This window comes from Schistocerca serialis, chromosome 2 (genome assembly GCF_023864345.2).
Source record: "Schistocerca serialis cubense isolate TAMUIC-IGC-003099 chromosome 2, iqSchSeri2.2, whole genome shotgun sequence".
NCBI classification, from domain to species: domain Eukaryota; kingdom Metazoa; phylum Arthropoda; class Insecta; order Orthoptera; family Acrididae; genus Schistocerca; species Schistocerca serialis.
Window position 1 is genome coordinate 429933316 of NC_064639.1, and position 16445 is coordinate 429949760.

Sequence of the window (16445 nt, forward strand, 5' to 3'; positions counted from 1 at the left end):
CTACTTAATCTAACTTAAACTAACTTGCGCTAAGGACAACACACACACCCATGCCAGAGGAAGGACTCGAACATCCGACGGAGGCAGCTGCGTGTACCGTGACAAAGCGCTCTAGACCACGCGGCCATGCCGCGTGGTTTCTAGGAAGGAAACCAGGTACTTATGATGCAAATGTTAAACAGTTCTGAAACTGCTGGTGTGTGCTGCTAGTCAATCGGGGGAATATATACGCATTTCGAGTAACGTTCACCGACATACAAGATTCGCCGGCACGGTAGCTCATCGTGTTCGGTCAGAGGGTTAGCTGCCCTCTGTAATAACTGAGTTCACCGATCAAAAACGAACTAAAAAAAACGGGTGTCTTACGACGTCCGCCCCGAGCAGATGCAACGAACGAAAGCGAACAAAGTGAGATTAAAAAAAAAAAAAGTATTTATATCTGACAGCCTATGCTATTTTCCACGTATCATGCAGATTTCCAAACATGTATTTTAAAGCAGTTACATCACAAATCCATAATGCTAGTTCCAATGACGTGAAGAATGATTACGGACTAGTAACACCCTAGTTTCACTACGAATGGAAGGAGATTCAAAGTATTTTACTAGACAGTATAAAAACGTGGAAGAATTTCGTCTCGAAAAATATTTCAAACTTCAACAAATCGTACATTTTCTGCGCGTCTTTGTTCCAGAATCGTTATTTTTTGGAATATTTCACTTTGGCATGATAGAATGGCAGATCACGAGACCATAGCAGCATAATTTATTGGAATTCAGATTTGGCAGTACGTTATCCTTTCGTTGGATATTCCTTCTTTTTCTCGTAGTCACTTCCCGCTTGGCAGTCCCCTCCCAGAGACCCATATGGGGGAGGGGGGGCTAATCCGAAATCTTTCACCAATGGGTAGATCATCATGACAATATTTCAAGTGTAGGGAATACCCTCTGTTGACACACTTTACGTGTTTTTAATGCATCGGTTTTCATTGCCTCCTGAATCCCCATACCGTTGATCATTATTAAGCCTATTAGGAGCAGTTTCCCGCCCCAAGACCAACGGAGTACCCTGAACCTCTGTGCGATCCTCAGCCCTCTTTGACAGGGAGAATGTGTGCAGTATGTAATCATGGGTGAATAGAAAAAAGTGTTACAAAAAGGAACTGAAGGCACTATTACAGGAGAATGTGAGTTCGGTTATAGGGACGATAGAGGAGAAAGACTAACAGAGTTCTTCGGTAAAGCACAGCTTATAACAGCGAATATGCAGTCCAAAAATTGCAAGAGGAAAACGTGTGAAGAAACATATCAGCTAGATTACACCGTCGCCACACAGACATTTCAAAATCAAATGTTAGACTGTAAGACGTACTCAGAGTCAGATATAGACACAGGTCACGATTTAGAAATGGTGAAGAGAAGGCTGAAATTTAAGAGAGATGTTCGCAATAATCGACGTTGAAAGAAGTGGGATACTGAGGTACTGAAGAATGACGATGTTCGCCTGAAATTCAGTTGATCGCCAAAAAAAGAGAGTACAGTACTGTTCAGTATAAGACAGGAATACATTACTATAAATCACTTAGGAGTGAATTAAATAGAAAGTTCATGCAAAACAAGTCGAAATGGCTGCATGAAAAATGTAATTATATATATTATATATAATTATATGGTCGTCCAAAGGACAGATTCAACGTATAGAAATTCAATACATCCTGCGGTAAAATTAAAAGCCAAGATGGCAAACATCAAATGTGAAGGAGGATTTCCGCCATTAAATGTAAATTATGGAGAGTTTAGCTGGAAAGGATACCCTGAACGCCATTATGTGGTTGAGGAAGTCTTATGATGTAATAGAAGGAGTCATGGAAGATATAGGGAACCCTGTAAAACAATCACATTTGACAGATTTTTGAAGTGTGCACTAGGTGTGAGACTGCCTGCATGCCATCAGATTTTAAAATTTGCCTTTCTCGTATACTGAGATAATTCAGTTAGGAGTTTCTCAATAAGCGACGATACAAGATATTAACGAATGATATAACTGCATAAGATTATTGTCGGGGCTAGAAAGTGCGCTCCAATATGGACCGGATAATTTCTTTTTCTTAGAAGCACCCTGAAGAGCAATTAAATTGATAATTCTGAGAAATTAGTATATTTGTCATACACATATACGACCGTCAGTAAAAAAGATTTGGCACATCAGGTCAGTCGGTATCTGGGGTGACACGATGTCCGATGATATGTGACTGATCAATAGAAAACAAATCTTTCGCGGAAAATGTCGTAAGACAAAGAAGAATGATCGGCTGGTTTATATCAGGGATATTGTGTCTTAAAGAAGAGATAACGCTAGAACACGAATAGTTGTCGGTCTTTCCAGCATCGAACAACCCGCTTCCAACTTCACGCTGTGCCCGCTATAAATCATACAAATACAACGAAAATTATGTTCATGACAAAGGAAACCGAAAAGGAAACAGATGTTTAAATAATTACAGACAGTGAAGTACAGTAATTAGGTCAATTATTGCATGGAAACAGAAAATAAATTTTACTTACATCTGATCGCTCCGAGCTCACATAGAAGCAGGGTACAGAAACTTTAATAAGACAAATGAATTTGTATATTCGCTCGTTATAACAATTCATACTGTAGAGATTCTGTGAAATTCTAGAAGCCTGAGAGCTTTTTACATTGATTTTGGCGAGAAAAATTGACTCTTAGTTTTCCTTCATAATCTTCTCACAAAGCATGCTTTATATAGTACTTAAATTACGTAATGTTCCGGTTTTCGGAAAAAATACTTTGTTATTCATTTCCGTGGCCTTATCCCGTGCCTTCGCAGTGTTAGCATCCAGTGCTATCCACATAAAAGTATGAGAACGTTTTCAAAATGTTTTATGAATCGCCTAACAGAGATGGGACGTGAGTACTAGCCCGGCATTGACGTCGTCGGATGCGGGAAACGACCTACGAACCACATTGAGGCTGGCTGACATATCGTTCCGAGCAGACTTTAAGCGGGTCCAGCACGCTCCCTGAATCGCTACTCATGCGGATATCCAGTAGATAATTTTCGGAAAAAAATATCATATTCACAATTCCGAACATAGCAGGGAAGGTATGATTGAGAACTTACGGCTTATAAAACAAATTTGTTGAGAAGAAACGTATACAGAAGACTGGAAAATAAAACTGAGAATCTCCTGGTGACGATCAGTTTTGCTTTAGCAGAGGTAGGCACCAGTGCCGCGGACATGTCATTAATAATGAAAACAAGAATAATAAAGAAACAGTTGTAGGATTTGTAGACCCGGAGAAAACGTTCGACAGCGTAAAATGGTGCTAGATGTTTGAAATACTAACGAGGAGTAAGCCTATTACAAGATATACAACAACCACGAAGGAACAATGAGAATGAGACATCAAGAACGATATGCGCAGATTAAGAAAGGTGTAAGTCTGTACAGCGAGGAATCAATGAAAGAAATCAAAGAACTGCTCAAGCGTGGGTAAAAATTCAGGGTGAAAGTATATCAGTGGTAAGAGTCGCTGATGACATTCCAGGACTTGTTGCACAGAATGAACAATCTACTGAGCACAGGATATGGACTCAGAGTAAACCGGAAAAAGACGAAAGAAATTAACAGTAGCAGAAATGAGATTGGTAATAAATTTAACATCGAAATTGAGGACCACAAAGTACACGATGTGAAGGAATTCTGCTACCTCGGGAAATGCAAGGAGGACATAAACTATCACTAGCAAAGAAGGCTTTCCTGACGAAAAAAGTTTACAATATCAAACACTGACTTTGATTTGGGAAAGGAATATCCGAGAATGCACGTCCGGGGCACAACTCTGTATGAGAGTGACTCACGCGCCCTGGCAACCCCGCGAAAGAAGAGAAGTTTTTGTAATGTGTTACTACAGAAGGATGTTGAAAATTAAAGAAGAGATGAGGAGGATTTTCAAATAACCGACGAGGAAAGAAATGAGTGGAAAACACTGACAAAAAGAGTGGACGGGACGATGGGACATGTAATAAGAACTAGGAAAAAACCTCTGTGGTGCCAGTGGGAGCAGTGGAGAGTTAAAACTGTAGGGAAAAACAGGATTGGAATAAACCCAGAGAATAATTGAGGATGTTGCGCCTTATTCTGTTCTGGGATGAAGAGGTTGGCACAGAAGAGGAATGTCGGGCGAGCTGCATCAGGCTAGAAGTTTGAAAGAAGAAAGATTAGAGCTTGTCCGCTGTTGCAGCTGAGTAGTCACAGGTCCGAACGCTAAGCGGACAATCGTGGTTCAATTCTCGATACTGCTACCGATTTTCCTTGGTAGTATGACTGGTTTGGTGTACACTCAGCCTCGTAAAGCTAATTGAGGAGCTACTCGAATGAGCAGTAGCGACCACAAGATCTGGGAAGCTGACGAAGACCGGCAGATTGAGCTACCATTCCATACCGCAAGTGAATGACGAGTATGGAAGCAGATAACTGGCGTTTGGATGGCAGAGTGGTCCGTCAGTGGAGGGGGACAAATTATTAGTGCCTCACGTCCCGTCAGTGATGAGGTATTAATGATGAGGTCGTCAGAACCGAAGCTAAAGATGTCGTCGAACATGGATACTGGAGGATATCGCCCATACTCATTTCAGAAGAACCATTACCAAATTTTCTGAACTGCTTCAGGGGAAAAATAGGCTACCAAATCAGGATGGCCGGAGTGGGAGCTGAATTTGGCGGTTATAAACTATGTGTGTGAGGCACTTGTTAAGATACTGCAATTGACCAGTTTAGTTGTAGACAGATTGCACTGTAGTTAGAATATTTTACCGAAAATTAGAAGAGGTGTTAAAACAGAGCGCCTTGGGCATAATTAAATGCATGAGAATTCATTACTATGACTGTCAAACTCCGTCATAAATGGCTTTGACTGAGACGGAGTATATATAGAAAAACGAAGGCCCTGAAATCAGGCGAATGCTCTGCGCGCAAATAATGTCCTTCTCGATGATCAAAGAGGACATTTAGCCTTGCTCACAGATGAACACTGAAATACGCTGGGACTCTAAAATGGTGGAGATAAACTGTGGTGTGCACAACAGACTCTCATATGAGGATCAGTTCTTAAGTATAGTATGCCTTACCTTAAAGAAATCTCATTAATACACTTTTCTGTCTGTCCGTATTTCATGATATAACATTTATGCTTTATGACAGGTATATAAGGCTTCATAAGATTCCGAAATACTGTGCAAAGCCTAGTGACTGCGTACAGAAACAATATGGCGTTGTAATGCCAAGTTCCAGCTTTTCATCTTGGTGATATTGGTTAGCACTGTCTCTTGTGTCGACAGGAAGTCGAATGTTAGGAGGTAGCGTCAGTCTGATAGTGATGTTCAAAGTGAACAGTAGTACCGGTGGTGGTTCTCGCTAGTTATGTTCGTTATTGCATTAGAAAAGCAATCTGTGACGCCAGACCACAGTAGATGGTCAGAGCGGCGGTGGCTCTCATCAGTTGTTGGGAAATTATATTAAAAATATTGTTTATGATAGCGGATCACGGGCCGGTCTATAGTGAGGTCGCAAATGTGCCTTGAAAGTAATTAAGGTGTCACAGATACAAGATTAATGACAACAAATATCTTGTGCAATGTATTAAGTGTGTAGTGGAAAATGATGTGGTTAATGTCAGAGGGATCATTAAATGGCATCCCTTAAGAAATTAAAATATGTCCTATTTTAATGCAAACCAAGAAGTTAAGAATTTACCTCAATCATCACCATTACAGCGCCACATTCGGAACATCTGTATGAGTCCACGACCGCGCACTACCAATTCAGTGAAGGGACATGTCTGAAGATGCAAGGTTAGTGGATTTCAGAAAACCGCGAGACGTGACGGATTTGCACAGCTTTGAAGACAAAATGTACAGTTTACTCTACTACAACTAGAGGTGAGGGTACCTCTTGCCAACACATCTGGTTGCTGTACGGAATACCTGAATGCGTCTCGATTTAATTTCAGTCAATATCATTCGGCAGATGCCTGACACTTTTGCCGACAAAGTCAACTTTAACCCCAGTAAATACTAAGTTAATATTATGCAGTGTTTCTTTTTGAGTATAGAAATGGAATTTTCTTGTATTAAGTAAACAAAGCAAGGTTAAAAAGTGAACCCAATTATTATCCTCTGACGGGTACATTTAATGAAAATTTCTCAAAATACTTGCGGTAAAGTCTAGTATGGAAGGAAACAATTGAAACTGATGTCATACTAGATAGTTTCAGTTTGACGTATGTTCTGTTGAACTAGTTGAAATCGTAAGCTGTGGATGAAATGGTGTAAATTATTCGTTTCTCGAAAACACCCCTTGACCTGCAACCCCGGCTTCTTAGTGTATCTGAAGATGCTAGGAAACGAATTACACATTGCAGGTACATCTTTGTAATGATACGTATACTGCTTTCTCGGTGCTTAAACGAGACATTAATAATATGCAGTCAGAATGTAACATGCACGGGGGTACAATTGGTGGGGGATCCTTAAACTGTTATCGCTTTGACAGTGCGTGCTGTCCACGCCACGTACTTGGTACTCCTCCGACGGTCGTATTATTTCTGATCCACTCTGCTGCTGGTTTGCCTGAAATTATGTATACAAATATGCAAGCGGGTTTAGGGGAGCCATTCAACACTAAACACAACACTTTCCTTCGTCTGGTATGGACAATTATATGTTGTTGTTGTTGTTGTGGTCTTCAGTCCTGAGACTGGTTTGATACAGCTCTCCATGCTACTCTATCCTGTGCCAGCTTCTTCATCTCCCAGTACCTACTGCAACCTACATCCTTCTGAATCTGCTTAGTGTATTCATCTCTTGGTCTCCCTCTACCATTTTTACCCTCCACGCTGCCCTCCAGTACTAAATTGGTGATCCCTTGATGCCTCAGAACATGTCATACCAACCGATCCCTTCTTCTGATCAAGTTGTGCCACAAACTTCTCTTCTCGCCAATCCTATTCAACACCTCCTCATTAGTTATGTTATCTACCCATCTAATCATCAGCATTCTTCTGTAGAACCACATTTCGAAAGTTTCTATTCTCTTCTTGTCCAAACTATTTATCGTCCATGTTTCACTTATATACATGGCTACACTCCATACAAATACTTTTAGAAATGACTTCCTGACACTTAAATCTATACTCGATGTTAACAAATTTCCCTTCCTCAGAAACGCTTTCCTTGCCATTGCCAGTCTACATTTTATATCCTCTCTACTTCGACCATCATCAGTTATTTTGCTCCCCTTTACTACTTTAAGTGTCTCATTTCCTAATCTAATTCCCTCAGCATCACCCGACTTAATTCGACTACATTCCATTATCCTCGTTTTGCTTTTGTTGATGTTCATCTTATATCCTCCTTTCAAGACGCTATCCATTCCATTCAACTGTTCTTCCAAATCCTTTGCTGTCTCTGACAGAATTACAATGTCATCGGCGAACCTCAAAGTTTTTATTTCTTCTCCATGGATTTTAATACCTACTCCGAATTTTTCTTTTGTTTCCTTTACTGCTTGCTCAATATACAGATTGAATAACATCGGGGAGAGGCTACAACCCTGTCTTACTCCCTTCCCAACAACTGCTTCCCTTTCATGTCCCTCGACTCTTATAATTGCCATCTGGTTTCTGTGCAAATTGTAAATAGCCTTCCGCTCCCTGTATTTTACCCCTTCCACCTTTAGAATTTGAAAGAGAGTATTCCAGTCAACATTGTCAAAAGCTTTCTCTAAGTCTACAAATGCTAGAAACTTAGGTTTGCCTTTCCTTAATCTTTCTTCTAAGATAAGTCGTAAGGTCAGTATTGCCTCACGTGTTCCAGTATTTCTACGGAATCCAAACTGATCTTCCCCGGGGTCGGCTTCTACTAGTTTTTCCATTCGTCTGTAAAGAATTCGTGTTAGTATTTTGCAGCTGTGGCTTACTAAACTGATTGTTCGGTAATTTCCACATCTGCCAACACCTGCTTTCTGGGGGGTTGGAATTATTATATTCTTCTTGAAGTCTAAGGGTATTTCGTCTATTTCATACATCTTGCTCACCAGATGGTAGAGTTTTGTCAGGACTGGCTCTCCCAAGGCCGTCAGTAGTTCCAATGGAATGTTGTCTATTCCGGGGGCCTTGTTTCGACTCAGGTCTTTCAGTGCTCTGTCAAACTCTTCACGCACTATCGTATCTCCCATTTCATCTTCATCTACATCCACTTCCATTTCCATAATATTGTCCTCAAGTACATCGCCCTTGTATAGACCCTCTATATACTCCTTCCACCTTTGCTTGGAACTGGGTTTCCATCTGAGCTCTTAATGTTCATACAAGTGGTTATCTTATCTCCAAAGGTCTCTTTAATTTTCCTGTAGGCAGTATCTATCTTACCCCTAGTGAGATAAGCCTCTACATCCTTACATTTGTCCTCTAGCCATCCCAGCTTAGCCATTTTGCACTTCCTGTCGATCTCATTTTTGAGACGTTTGTATTCCTTTTTGCCTGCTTCATTTACTGCATTTTTATATTTTCTCCTTTCATCAATTAAATTCAATATTTCCTCTGTTACCCAAGGATTTCTACTAGCCCTAGTCTTTTTACCTACTTGATCCTCTGCTGCCTTCACTACATTATCCCTCAAAGCTACCCATTCTTCTTCTACTGTATTTCTTTCCCCCATTCCTGTCAATTGTTCCCTTATGCTCTCCCTGAAACTCTGTACAACCTCTGGTTCTTTCAGTTTATCCAGGTCCCATCTCCTCAAATTCCCACCTTCTTGCAGTTTCTTCAGTTTTAATCTACAGGTCATAACCAATAGATTGTGGTCAGAGTCCACATCTGCCCCTGGAAATGTCTTACAATTTAAAACCTGGTTCCTAAATCTCTGTCTTACCATTATATAATCTATCTGATACCTTTTAGTATCTCCAGGGTTCTTCCATGTATACAACCTTCTTTCATAATTCTTAAACCAAGTGTTAGCTATGATTAAGTTGTGCTCTGTGCAGAATTCTACCAGGCGGCTTCCTCTTTCATTTCTTAGCCCCAATCCATATTCACCTACTAAGTTTCCTTCTCTCTCTTTTCCTACTACCGAATTCCAGTCACCCATGACTATTAAATTTTCGTCACCCTTCACTATCTGAATAATTTCTTTTATTTCATCATACATCATACAATTATATTCTGAGACGATAAGAAAATCGCAGGTTGCGCTGTTTACACACTAAGTCGTAAGTGTTGATGCCAGTTAACAATCTTGCTAATTTGATGAGAAGTCATGATTATCATTCCCTTATTTTTATACAGCATTCTTGACGATGTTAACGTCTTTCACTGTTGTACTTCACGCCGTTACACGTGTTTCACAGTCTTACTCTGGCCGAATCTTCGATGATAGATACACAGGCAATGATGATGATTATCTGTCCACAGTTATCACTTGGAACGTACGCATAACCGATACGACGCGGGTGATTGTTGATGATGCGGAAGGCGAATGGCCGAACGAAAGTTCTTACGCTCGTCTCGTTCACACAGATAGTTGGTACCAGTACTTCTTGACACTAATAATAATACGGGGTGTTCGAAAAAGATCTCCCTAATTTTAAGTATAAATTTAACTTTGAAATTAATGAAAAATTACATCAATGAGTACATATCATGAAAGACGATTCCTTTAAATTTTCTTTAATGTTAGTAGACTTCAACTTGGGATCCATTTGTTACCCTGCACACGTCGAGACGATATTCCATATCTCCCCACGTACTCATCAACATTTCAGTGCAACTATCCCAACACAATTCATGAAAGTTAATTTACAGTTCACAGTTCTCACTTATACGGGCGTGTGCATAACCGTCGCGACGCAGCTGACTGTTAATGATGCGGAAACGCGATGACCGAACGCATGTTCTCACGTTCGCTACAAGACTGTGCCACTTGATTGCTCTCCTTTATGGTAAACTATTTTACAGATGCACATTGCTTTCATTATGGGAGGCCGAACACGACACGGATGGTCGATCTTGAACGGTACGACACGCAAACGGGCGGATACTCAAATACGTAATCGGCGGCACTACTCATACTTAATTACTGCTTTACTCACTTTTCACTAAATCTCATTTCTTCACAATAATAGTACTTGCAGTCACACTTGAACTTCCATAACATTGCCTTCCCCATGCAGAGCTACCCACAACACAACATAGCAGCTCCCTGTCCTTGCTCGCAAGGATACTCATCAACCAAGTCAGCGATATGACAGTACGCTTACAAGAGGTTACGTTTAATATCAGAAAAAAATTCAATGTGTAGAGTATTTCTTTCCTATTCATAAAGTAGTGGAAAATGAAATCGAAAGCATAGACAGTTTAACGATGATTGTTTTGGTACACTTGTCTTCTTGTAAAACAAGGTGGTTTTTATCTTTTGTTTAAAGAAGAATGCCGATCTGAGGTGTCGCCCAAAGTTCCAAAACAAATTTGGTACCTCGCAACGCAACCACAAGAAAAGACAATCGCTGCAACTCGCATCGACGAACGGCGACACAGACGTTGCCAGGCCCAGAAACGCTTCACTACGTCGACGCAACGGCTCTCCTACTCACGGTCTAACCGCTCAGCCTCAGTCCGCGATCGTCGTCTAGGACGACAGCATCGTCTTCTAGCAGCCCAGCCGTGTGATCAACGTATTAGGAGCGTGAAGTTATTGATTAATGTACTCTGAATGAGAGACTTGTGTATTGTGTGTATCAACTGATAAGTTAATGTTCAAAGGCAGTTGTAAATACTCACGACATTGCTGTGGAAACGGATTGTGCAAATTTAAGTAATTCATCTTATCTAAGTTGTAACAAAGTGAAGTTATATTTTATGTGCTATAGCACCCAGTCGGTCTTCTCCCGGAGCAAACAAAATAACACAACGTTGTACCGACGAGTGTAGTTTCGTACGGTGCAACACTTATTGTAACACATCGTGTTACGAACTCTTCCAAGAACACCACTTGCAGTGACGAGCGTGTGGGCGGCCAGAAACAAAGCATGCATCGAGAAGTAATTAATCAATATCAGATCACATGACACATTCGAGACCTTTTGATCAGGAGCAAACCGCTTCTCTATCCACAATTTGCATATAAATTTTGTTTCGGGTGCTGTCATTTGGGGAGGAATTAATAATTTGTTCAGTATGGCGGTGGTCTTTAAAAAGAGTAAAGTTTACATGGAGCGTCTTCTTGATCTTGAGGTGCACAAGAATACAGACAAGCCCGCCATTCCAACGGCCGAGGCTATGCCAGATTAAGAATCATCTGTGTCAGAAAGGAAGCTGCCTAATCATCCAGCAGGTTGGCAGCAGAACTACATTTCTGAGCCGCAGTTACACTGGTGTAACGTGCCGACCATCTAAGAAAACCCTTAAGCATCGTCACTCTGGGACATTCTACAACGTCTCTTGGATGGTCCACACGTTGTCTCACCCGCGACCACGCCTTCTCTACAGGTACATTCCGCCGTGCTGCAGTGAAATTCAAGGGTTCTTTACTTCGGGAACAGTCTAGTGGCGATACTCGGATTCGATCACCGTTTAACACAAACAGAGCAAAATATATGGGGGGAACCATACAAAATACTGACAGAGAAGATAAAAACCCCACTAGTTCTGGGAACGCTAAGGCAGGATGACGGCACGATGACGAGGGGATGGAGGAATACAGCGGAGTTTCTGCTGTATAAACTGCTCCCTGACGACGTTATCGATACAGACATACAATATCATGCAACACTAAGAGAAAACCTACACACACCATACAACACTGCAACTGTCACCTGTCCTTTTGCGCAAGAAGAGTTTGCGCTAGCAATCTCAGAGCTCAAAAACAAAAAAGCACCTGGACCAGATGGTATCCACTCGGAAACACTGAAAAAACTAGCACCGCAGATCACCCCGTTCCTAACAACGTTACTGAACGATGCCTTACGGCTGGGCAGGGTACCTACAGTATGGAAAACCTCCAAAGCAGTCATTATTAAGAAATCAGCGGACAGGGATCCTTCAGATCCAAAGACTTACAGGCCAATATGCCTAATAAACACCCTAGCAAAGATTCAGGAGAGGCTACTGTGTAAGCGCCTGCAAACACACAGAGCTCTCAGGGGTATGAGCCAACACCAGTTCGGCTTCAGATCTGGCAGATCAACAGATGATGCCATCAACCAGGCCCTGCACATAGTTAACACCACAAAACAGAAATACGCAATGGCAATAATGATTGACATTGCCGGAGCATTTGATAATCTTTGGTGGCCAGCACTGGTTCAGAGGCTAAGACATCTGGAGGTACCGCAATCACTGTACGACAGTTTTCTGGACTACTGTAAAGGCCGAGTAGTCGAGTGGCAGATGGACAGCCGGAAAGTAATTAAAAGAATTACCAAAGGCTGTCCTCAAGGGTCGATCTGCGGCCCCATCTTCTGGGACATAACAATCGAACCCCTCCTACAACTTCTGGATGGGGATGACAGGTCAGACCGGAATTGTCGCCTACGCAGATGACCTATTAGTTGTAGTCACTGCAAACAACAGAGCCCAGTTAGAAGAGAAAGCCAGTGGGTTACTACTCAGTGGTGTCACAACAACAAACTCAGGATAGCCGAAAACAAAACAACATACACTTTACTGAAAGGATCACTCCAAAGGAATCCTTCGGTTAAAATTGGGGACACAAACATCAAACGAGCACGCATTACGCGCTATCTTGGAGTACACATAGATGAAAAATTGAATTTCCACGAACACATAAGGCTAGCAACAGACAAAGCAGAAAAAATACTCCTCAAACTGGTGAGGCTAAATTCAAAACAGTACAGACTACCTCTACCAGTCATACGTACATACCACTGTGCGCTTTTCGAATCAGTACTCAGCTTTACAGCTAGCACGTGGGCACATAGACTGAACGTGGTCACCAACAAAGCATCCGTCAGACGAGGGCAGAGAAGTGTCCTACTTAGGCTATCTGGAGCCTTCGGTACCACCTCAGCGGATGCACTGTGTGTGGTGCTCGGAATATGCCCCATAGATATCACGATCAAATACAGAGCTGCAAGGTACTGGTTAAAGGTGGGGAGACTAGATAAGGTACACACAATAACCGGTGTGCCCATAGAGACGATACGTCACCTTAAAAGTTGGCGTTTGGATACATGGCAAGGTGAGTGGGATGTAAGTGATAAGGGACGTAGACTGCACGACTTTCTCCCTGACATAAGGGAGCGGTTGAGAATGAGACATATCGATCCCAGCCGCGGTATGGTACATTTCTTAACCGGGCACGTACCTTATCCCACGCACTTAAACCGCGTGAGTCTGAGGCAGACACCTACATGCACATGCGGTGAAGAAGGTTCCCCAGAACACACTGTCTTTTTCTGTGGGCAATACGCGAACAATTGACATACACTACACTTGGATTACACAGATACAGACATAGATATATACACACCAATAAGAGACGAAGAACAATGGGCACAATTAAATGCAGTGACAAACAGTATTTCAAAAACAATACATGAAGAGTATATGCGGACACGACATCACAGACATGCCTATGTGCAGCGTAACAGAAATCTCCAGAGGATGGACAGCGATACCCACAGTGTCAGCGAAAATAGTGAAAATGAGGAGGAACAGGAGGAGGAAGCTGAGATGTGAATGTAAATAAGCAAATTGCTGGCAATCTAGCCAAGAAAACACCAAATGCTGTACATGGATGCGCACCTAATTCAGTTAATACATAGGATTAGTAACAAATAGGATAAGAAACATTATTTCTCTACTAATAACCATTTGTGTGTGTCTGTGTGACTGGCGGTCAACGGCTCGATGAAACCATTCCGAGGTATTCACCGTCAGTCACACTCGGTGATGGTACTAACAAATCTCTCATCTATCCTATCTCCTTTTTATATTCTTCTTAAAAACAACAAAATTTTATTTATATTTCAACCTCAAATTATTGTTATTTTGAATCATTCTTTGTAAATGTTGTAGATAAAACAAAAGGAAAGAAAACTGAAAAAAGATGAAAAACGAAAATTGTAAGATGTACGACCTGTTTTAAACATCAGGTAACAGGTCTGTAATTTGGCAATAAATAAATAAATAAATAAATAAATTCGATCACCGTTTCGCCGGCCGGGGTGGTCGAGCGGTTCTAGGCGCTACAGTCTGGAACCGCGGGACCGCTACGGTCGCAGGTTCGAATCCTGCCTCGGGCATGGATGTGTGTGATGTCCTTAGATTAGTTAGTTTTAAGTAGTTCTAAGTTCTAGGGGACTGATGACCTCAAAAGTTAAGTCCCATAGTGCTCAGAGCCATTTGAGCCATTTGATCACCGTTTCGATCGTCTGGTAATCAAAATATTTCGCGATGCTGCTGGAGAACAGCAGCACTAGTTATGCGATATGGTTCGCCAAAGTCTGCCAGCCCCCTTTCTTGTTACCTAAACCTAGTCCTCGTGATTCAGTATTCTTCCTTGGCAGTGTTTCACTAAAGATTGAGTGGTTGTACGCTGTGTACTTACAGGCTCTTTCTGTACGTCGTTCTGTAACGTTTTCTGTCTGTAGAGGCTGCCCACGGTTAAGAATACCCTGTTCCATGCCGATTTCAGAATTTTCTAAATCTTGTGTTTATTAGTGTGGCTAGTTTTGTCAACTTCTCCACTATCCATTCAACTCAGTAGCTTGCTTAAAGACGGTCCTAACGCATGTCTTCCCGCAATCTGATACTGGGCAGAATATTAACGCGATCCTGCCGGTTTATCAATATTAATGCCGAACACTAGCTGGGGCAAGCTCATTTTATTTAGGCCGCCTGGGTAAGAGAACTGTGGCAGGCAGTTTAGTTACAGTAGCACATTATGATCTATACAGGTCTTAATTTATTATTTTCATAGAAGCCTATCGTTCCGTCTACACTCACTTCGATCACAGAGTGTCGTCTGTAGACACCCAAAATATATTGGTGCTCTTCAATGTTCTTCATCCTTGTGTTCCTTACTACTTTACGTATTATAGCAGGCAGGAGAAGACTTGGTAGTAGCGCCTAAAATGGAGGGTGCCGCTCATACCACATTATGACAATCTCCGCTGTTAGCATTAAGGAAACTTCTCATGAGTCGTTTGCCCTGCATACAGACGCAGCTCTTGGTCGTTTCGGAGACTTATGAGAAGCCATCATCAACTCTCAACGTGGCGTCTACTACAAGACCGCCGCCTTGGACTCCAGATGTATCACAGCCGTAGCTGGAGTACGACCTAAAGGGAAAAAAAAATTGTCCGTGTTACGTTACTGTCGCAGTACGGTCTGCTTATTGCACATTTCTGATACAACAGTACTAAACTTTTCGTCACAGTTTCATTAACGTACAGTGAAATATTCAACTTGAACCTACGAAAAAGTCATAGCGGTTTTTGCTTTGTTAGTCACGGCATACTACTGTATTTGCCAGTCAAAAGTATGGGTATTGCCAGTATAAAAATTTACCTCATTTGCTTCCATGATGAAACTGACTCGTAAAATATGCACCTGCTAGATAATTATCGAAGAACAGCCGTTTCGCTCCCAGTGACTAGTGATGTCTTGCATTAACGATCGTGAGAAATGTTCATGAAATGTTAATCGAGGGATACATGTGTAGCAGGGTGAAATCTGCTGCAGTAGTACGGAGACAGTAAATTCTCTCTTCATTAAAGCTTCAAAAAGAATTAAAATTAGCAATAGCAGTGTTGATGGTTATTTCAGTAGAGAGTTAGAGCTTCTTATAATACTCTCTTGCTGCTTCCCTTGTAGAGAAAACGGCTCTTCATTCCAGTTTGAATAAAAACTACTTTTGCAAACAAGTCGTTTCCTATATAACACTTGGCACTATCTTCAGTGTGTTAGAGTTCTTTGAATCAGCTTCCACTTTTAATCGCAGTGGGAGAGATCCGCGTAGAACGGGCGTTAATTTCCGTATTCGCCTTCGGAGATTGCGTCCCTCGGGGAAGGTCGTTAGCGAAAAGAATTTATCTGCTTAAAATGCCGCTGTTGCCGCGAAACCTGTTCTAGGAATGCGAAAAGTTCCCGTCATAGCAATCCCCAGCAGAATTGTGTGGAAACCCAGGCGGCTCATCTCTCTGTCAAGCAATTGTCTGTATTAGGCTGGGAACGAAATACAAACGATACGTAAACTTAAAACAACCTAATGAATCTCTTAGCTGCAAAGCTTACGTATATCAACGTACGAAAGTCACAGGTATCACTATGGCAAACGTTCAAGGGAATAAATTAAAGTTATGTTGGAAATTGTGACATTACAGCCTTTTTCACTGCGA